Genomic DNA, 7,571 nt, shown 5'->3' with positions numbered 1-7,571 from the left:
TGCATTAAATAATTATTAGCATACTCCTCCAGTTCTTTGCTTTGGACTTTGATTATTATGTATTCTGCATGGTCATCAATTCTTAAATTAGAGTATTGAAAAGAGATAATAAAAATCTATGAATCAGAGAGTACATAGTAAAGTGTGTAATAATAATAATAATAATAATCCGAATATATATAAGGGCCAAATATTTATAAGATCAGACTACAGGTAATTTGCAATATTATTTCATGGAGACATGGGAAATTTTCCTCTTTTGCATTTTTTCATTCTGCTTTTTGTAATAATAAATTAAAATAAAAGAAACTCCAATTACTTGAGCGTGAATATATTTGCTTCAAAATATCTTCACAAAGCTAAATGCAGTCAATTACTGAAAGCTTGATAGAAAGGCACTGAGAATTTACCAGGGAGGGGAGATGGAGAAGGCAATATTTATTTATTTTTTCTCCAATTACAGTGTGCTTTCTATTACATGGATCCAAATTTTTGAAGAAGATGATCCTCATAAACTTCTCCTGCAGTATGGTTGAAGTTTGGGTCAGTTAATGCTGCCCTCATATGCCATGCTCCTCAGAGGGAGAGTAGAAGTGCTGTTCTGGGAGCTGAGCAGTTTAAATCTCTGTCTCTTGGCATTTAAATTAATCTACTCCACTTTCACGGCCTCTCTGAGTATTTGCTGTTTAAAAAGTGTGGTGATAGCGGTCAGAGCTTGCAGAGGGAAAACCAGAGTGAATTGCTCAAGTGCACTGCTTATGCTGATGTCATGCAGATTCCTAAAATATTCACTTTGTGTCCCACACAACAGCTGCTTACCTGTTAGCATAGTCATCCTTGTATTAACAGCATCTTGTTTGAGCTTACTACTTATTGCACATTATTCAAAGCCTGGAATAAAGCCAAACGAAGTTAACAAATTTACTCTGGTATAAATCTAGAGTAAAAGAAAAAAAATTTGCATGAAGATGATCTTGTTTTCCAAATTTCTCTGTCCATATGAGTAAAGTGAATCACTTGATATGCTGCCCATAGGTAAAATCTATCACCCAGAAACTGAAGTTTACATCCATTTTCTTTTACCCAGTTGTTCCCATGAGATAAAGGAAGTAAGATGTATGCAACTGGTATTTCTCCCCCACACACATCTTTTGAGTTCTGCATCTGTTTGTTCGTTCATTTTTAAATGGGATGGGGAGACAATGCCAACAAATGAATAATCTTTTCTTAATATTTGAGAAAATTATTCATTGCTTATGTTTTTTATTGGATATGGCTGTACTGATTGTGAAAACTGAAGAAAAAAATGGCGGAATCACGTTATTCAAACAATTTAAAAAAAAATTAGAAATACTACAGAAGTGATGTAAAGAAAAGAAAAAAGTTAAATAATTAAATTGATAAACAGTAATTCCCCACAGGATGGTTACCCAGAAGGCTTAACAAATATTTCGGTCAGCTTATATTTCAAAGGAAGGAAGGAAAAATATTGTTATTCCTTTATTATCAGAAAGAGGATGAAGGAATCTCAAAGGTAGCAAGTAAAACTCAGCTGGAAACCCAGTGGTTAAGAATGATATTGCTAAGAAGGTCATTATGTCAATCTCATGCTGCTTCCAAAATGAAAATGACTACGTCCAGCACAGCATTATATAATTATCAATTTAGTAACCCAATGGATACTATATTGCTGGTTTCATATCAAATATTTCCTTACCCTAGATAGTTCCTGGCTGTGCCCATACATGAAAGAACACTTCACCTGGCACAAAAACACTAGAAAGAAACTCCTGACGTTAGCTGAAATTGCATCACTGACTTAAGTCTATTTGCCTGGCTGGTATCCACAATGCGCGTGCTCCCAGTAAAATACAATGCCCTTTTCCAGTCCTGATGGGTACTTTGAGATATTAGGAAAACTATCCATAGAGGATTTACCATCATTAAAGATGTCATATTGGAAGTTAGATATAAGAAGCAAGACAGTTGTTATTGTAGTTTCATGTTGAAATTTACTACAGTTAATTTTTCACTTTAAGTATTAGATACAGAAATGGATCAAATTAGAAGGAAGACTGAGAAGTCTGTTTGTTCAAATATTTCATTTTAGAAATAAAAGAAAGCAATGAAGGGAATGTTCAGATCATCGCATATTTACTTACTGAACTAAAAAAAAAGCTAATGATGTAAAATCAGAAGAATACTATGAAATTAATGAAGTGAGACTAATACTCAGATGAGACATTACAATTTGGTTGTGGTTCTGAGTTACATGAAGACACATTGATTTATGGCAAATTATCTCAATTTGCATGCATTTTCAAATATAAGTTGAATCCTACCATATCATCTACATTATGAATTTTCAGGTACAATGCTTCCAGAAAAATGGGGAATTTTTATCTCTATTCATTATTTCATTCACAGTTTAGAAAATTTAGATAAGAAAGGATGAATTAACTTAAAAACAATACTGTAGTAATAGCAGTCCAAAGAGAAAACTTTTTAAAAAATGACTCGCAGTTACCTAGATGCGGATCATGCATGACTGAAAGATATCATAATACATGACTTAAAAATTCCCAAATACAAAGTCAGTGATTCCTAGATGAAGGTCAAGAGTCTTGTTAAATTAAAATTAATGAGGTGACAGAGGCTAATTACTAAATTGAGAGAATTATAACTGTAAAGTTTCAAATTCTCTTACAAAAATAAATAAATAAAATTCAGTATCATTTTGGTACAGGACTGATTTGCTTTTTTTTTTTTTTTTTTTCCAGTAGGTTCTACAGCTCAGAAAGCTTTTTCTGTCCCTTTTGTAGATGCTGTAAGAATATGACCTATGAGATCATGGTATCCAAGAAATCCAAAATAGTTGCACTTTCCAAATACTACTTTATGACTGACCCTTATATACTTCTTGGTTACTGTGAAGCCAAGCACCTTACAGAACATGCAGTTTTCATAGACGCTGTACATTATGAACATGTGCATGACATGATGAAAGTGGTAAAGTAAGATGACAATATAAAAAACAGCTTTTCTGGAAGATGAAGAATGTTTAATAAAGATGTCTTTGTTTTTCATCTGTAAAAGATTTACTGAAAATTGTAGAAGATTTGTTAAAATATAGTGGCAGTTAAAAATTGCAGAAGTTGTGAGAGTAAAGATACAAAGGGGAAAAAGGAAGAGAAAAATGTGAAGGTGATAAGTCCTTCTAAGAAAGAACTGAAAAATCAGAGTATTGCTCTGAAACGTGGTAGTTTCAGTTCCCACCAGCTGGTTTTGGAAAATTGTGTATGTATGAAAAATGCTACCAGACTTCTGTAGTTTATACAATCATTTAAACATATCATACAAAAGATACTTTTATCGAGCGAGGCTTTCTATATGCCATTTCCCTGATGCAGGGAAGCTTATATACTTCACTGATTGGTCACAGTTGTTCCTGCTCCCCAGTATCAGGCTCAACATTTTCTCTGGTGCTTTCATATTGCTGCAAAAGATCATCAGCCATACCGTGCATTATAACTGCTAATGAGGTCTTCTTAACATAGAATAAAATGAAGTCGTTTGCAGTCCAGATCTCTTCTTCTGTTGAAGTTCTGGTGCATCACCATTAAACAAACAAATACAAAACACAACTGGGTTGAGAACAAAAGAGATGGGTTTGGGGTGACAAGTGACTGACAAAAATGAGGAGACAGGTGCAAAGTGCTTTAGCCTGGAACTGCTTTAAAGGAAATGATTCTCTTAGGCTGCAAGGAACAATCAATGACACAGAAGCTCTGAAGCATAATGAGAGAAGAAGCCAAGAATGGGGAGATCATAGTGCATTTGTACACAGATAGTAAGTTACATTAAGATGAGAAACAGTCATATGAATAAACACTTCTGCCCAGCTGTAGTGCTCATGCTGTGCATGGCATGGGGACCATGGCAGTGTCCTCAGCTGCTCTTCAGAATAAGCTCAGGATGACTAAGCAGCTTACACAACTTGGAGTAACAGGTTAACAAATCTAAAACAGGGAAAGAAATAGCCAGTCAAAGTTCATAACCATACAGCATGATGCAAGCTAAGGATTATAGGTTTACTGGCTAGAATCAAATTCAACACAATAGGTAAAGAATATAAGGCAAGGGGAATGCAATTCCCAAAAGTGAGAAGAGAAATGCCAAGCAACCTGCTAGATGTTTTCTCCCTGACACTAAACAAGGGCACTAATGAGGCCATATTTGAAATGTTGGATTGATTATCTGTCTCATTCATTATTCTACTAATAAACATGACTTCATGGAAAAGTTACAGCTTTGGCAGACAGCTGGCTACATACATATCTGTAAAGTAAACAAGACCAGGAAATGGACTGAAGCACTAGCAAAAAATAATAAAGTGTTTATCCACACTTTAGTTTGCTTTCTGGCACTGCAATCTCCAGGTGTTCAGCTGACCAACCCTGTGCCCTGTTTGATGCAGCACAGCTGTGTAGCTTTGACTCTTTCACTAAGGAAACTGATATTGTAGGTAGAAACATTAGAAGAAAAGTGAAAATACAGAATTGAAATTGTGTAGGTGGTGATCCTCCTTGCCTCTCCTGAGAATACGTTTCAGCTTCCATCCACGTCAACTTGTTTTCTCTCTTTAAGTCAATATACATCCCTGATCTCCTGGGCAGCCTTCCAGTTATTCACAAGCTCTGTAGTCCCAAATGCTTTTCAGCCCTTTACAAACCTTGTAAACATCTCCATGGAAAGCATAGTATTGGCCTTCCTACAGCAAAAGGCAAATATCATGTGAGCATCTGGCAATCAGGTCATGAATATCAGCACAAATTCTAGAAAGACTGATTCTTTAGCTGACACTGAATAACTGCAAAGCATACAAGTAGACATTTAGATTTAGAGATATTTTTGGACAAATACATTTTAAAGAATATAGGAATACTCTATGGTCTTTGCAAGGATGTTCTATACTCATACCAGGTATAAGAAGATTAACAAAAATGAAATAGAAGAAATTTTGAGAGAGTATCAACTGAAAGACACTGAGAATATACAGGTTTTAAGATTTCAACTAGATATAAAAGGACACATAACAGTTTAAGAGGTGAACTAATGTTAAATCATTTCTCAGTCTACATATGAATATTTCTTTCGGTCATTCTTTTGTTAAGAAAACTGCATTTTCTAAACAATAAAGTCTTTGTGGTAGTACCTTAATATTCTTAAGTGGATGACTTGTGATAGATATCATAAAACTGAAATGTGCTCTTAATTTGCCCATGGACCTTTCAACAGTGGACAGATGTTTTTAAATGCTTTGTTAAGTTGAAGATAGGACTAATGAGGGGAAAAAGAACCACCACTAAAACTACACCCTGGAATGTATTTTTATGAATTTCTTGATTGTGGAATAAAAAGAAGTGAGATTTGCCCCTGTGGGAGAAGCCTTCATGAAAGCAATTACATATAAGTTCTAATTAGATTTCATTCACATACACATGAACTATTGCTCTTCACTGGGTGAATTTTATCCAGTGATGACCATAAGAAAATATATACTTATTATCCTATATCTGAACAAATAGTTTTTCTGTGGCTTCTCTGACTTTACTGTCATATGTAAATGACTTGCAAATTTGGTTATTGAAAGAAATAGTGACTTACTAAAAATACCGGCAATTTCTAGAAAACAAAAGAAAAGCTAGCCCAATTTCTTGTATTTAAAACATCTTTAAACAACTTGGGGAGATTTCCTTCTTTTACAATATAACAGTGTATTCAGTAGTTTTTTATCAATCTTGTTAAACTTCAAAAAGATGACATACCACAGAATTCATCTTTATTACTACAGTAAAGCAATGAAATCATTCATCTGATGCTATGATCTATACAGGCCAGCGAACAGAAAAATTAATTAATGTTAGACTTGTATGGAGCTATCTGAATCCCTGCCAGATTCGATCCCGAAGGTATGAATACAGTAAGAGCAAGTTTACTCACATCATTTGGTGGTACGTAGACAGTTGGACTAGATGACCTTAGAGATCTTTTCCAACCTGAATGATTCTGTGATACTATGATTATCCACCCAGATAGCATGCCACCTATCTTTTATCTGACTTTCACAGAATCACAATCACTGAGGTTGGAAAAGACCTTCAAGATCATCCAGTCCAACCAACTTTCTCCCACTGCCTTCAGTAATACAGGCAGGCAGGCAGGCAGCCTTCAGTTTCAGACAAGCTCCATCCGAGATTCCTAGATCAGATGAACTTTTGAAGCTGTCAACTACCCCCTTGTCTCTCACGTGCTAAACATTGTAGTATTTCTGGCATGTTTGAGTATAACTCACAATGAAGAAGAACTTGGGGCGTCCTGTGGACGAGAAGCTGGACATGAGCCAGCAGTTAGTGCAGTCTGGAAGGCCAACTGTTGCATTAAAAAAGGGGTGGCCAGCAAGGAGAGGGAGGTGATTGTCCCTCTCTACTCAGCTCTTGTGAGGCCTCATCTGTAGTACTGCATCCAGGCCTGGGGTCCTCAGTATTAGAAAGACACAGAGCTCTTGGAACAAGACCAGAGGAGGGCCACTAAGATGATCAGAGGGCTGGAACACCTCTCCTATGAGGAAAGGTTGAGGGAACTGGGATTATTTAGCTCAGAGAAAGCTCTGGGGAGATCTCATTGTGGCCTTCCAGTACTTGAAGGAAGCATATAAACAGAAGGGGGAATGGCTGTTTACATGGGTGGGTAGTGAAAGGACAAGGGGGAATTGCTTTAAACTGAGACAGGGGAGGTTAGATATTAGGAGAAAGTTTTTCACACAGAGGGTGGTGACACACTGGAACAGATTGCCCAAAGAGATTGTGGAAGCCCCATCCCTGGAGGCATTCAAGGCTAGGCTGGATGTGGCTCTGGGCAGCCTGGTCTGGTGGTTGGAGACCTGCACATATTAGGGGATTGAAACTAGATGAACATTGAGGTCCTTTTCAACCCAGGCCATTCTATGATTCTATGATCACCTATAAAATGAATTTTTATCATGCAAGATATTCTGTCTTTGGAGAAATTTATCTAAATAGGAGATCAGTTTCCAAGTTCCATCTTTTAGTTTTCTTTTTGCTCCCCTGCTTAAGCCTTCACAGCACCAGAAGTGTCAGGATGTGGCTGTTTATAGGACGCACTCCCAGCACCTGTGCTCTTAGACAGGGTCTCTTCGCACAAGTGAAAAAGTAGAGGTGAATGTTTTTACCACAAGCTCAACACCTTTATTTCCTTTAAATACTTATCACATCTTAGTGGAAAAAGAGGAGAACCTACTCAAGAAAAAATAATACACTATTTTACAGTATGTGACTCTATGGGGTAAATTTATATAGCAACACATGTCTAAAAGAAAAAGTTTCAGGTGCAGTTCCTCAAAGATGAATGATGTCTCAGCTTCTGTAGTTCTTTCTTCTTCACACTGGAAATCCTAACGATTTTTTAAAACCTATACAAGATTTTCTTTGCGTATCTAACAAATCTTGAAAGCTTTGTGACCTTTCTGCAGAAGTTTGATTTTCACCTCT

The 7,571-nt window shown here is 36.3% G+C and overlaps 1 pseudogene; it reads left to right on the top strand.

The window, feature by feature from the left end:
* The first annotated feature begins 2,835 nt into the window (after positions 1–2,835).
* Positions 2,836–6,956, top strand: LOC146544641 (uncharacterized; annotated as a pseudogene).
* Positions 6,957–7,571: the final 615 nt, after the last annotated feature.

This window comes from Meleagris gallopavo, chromosome 3 (genome assembly GCF_905368555.1).
Source record: "Meleagris gallopavo chromosome 3, MGAL_WU_HG_1.1, whole genome shotgun sequence".
NCBI lineage: Eukaryota > Metazoa > Chordata > Aves > Galliformes > Phasianidae > Meleagris > Meleagris gallopavo.
The sequence above is the reverse complement of the archived record's forward strand: the minus strand, read 5'-3'. Positions and strand labels throughout refer to the sequence as shown.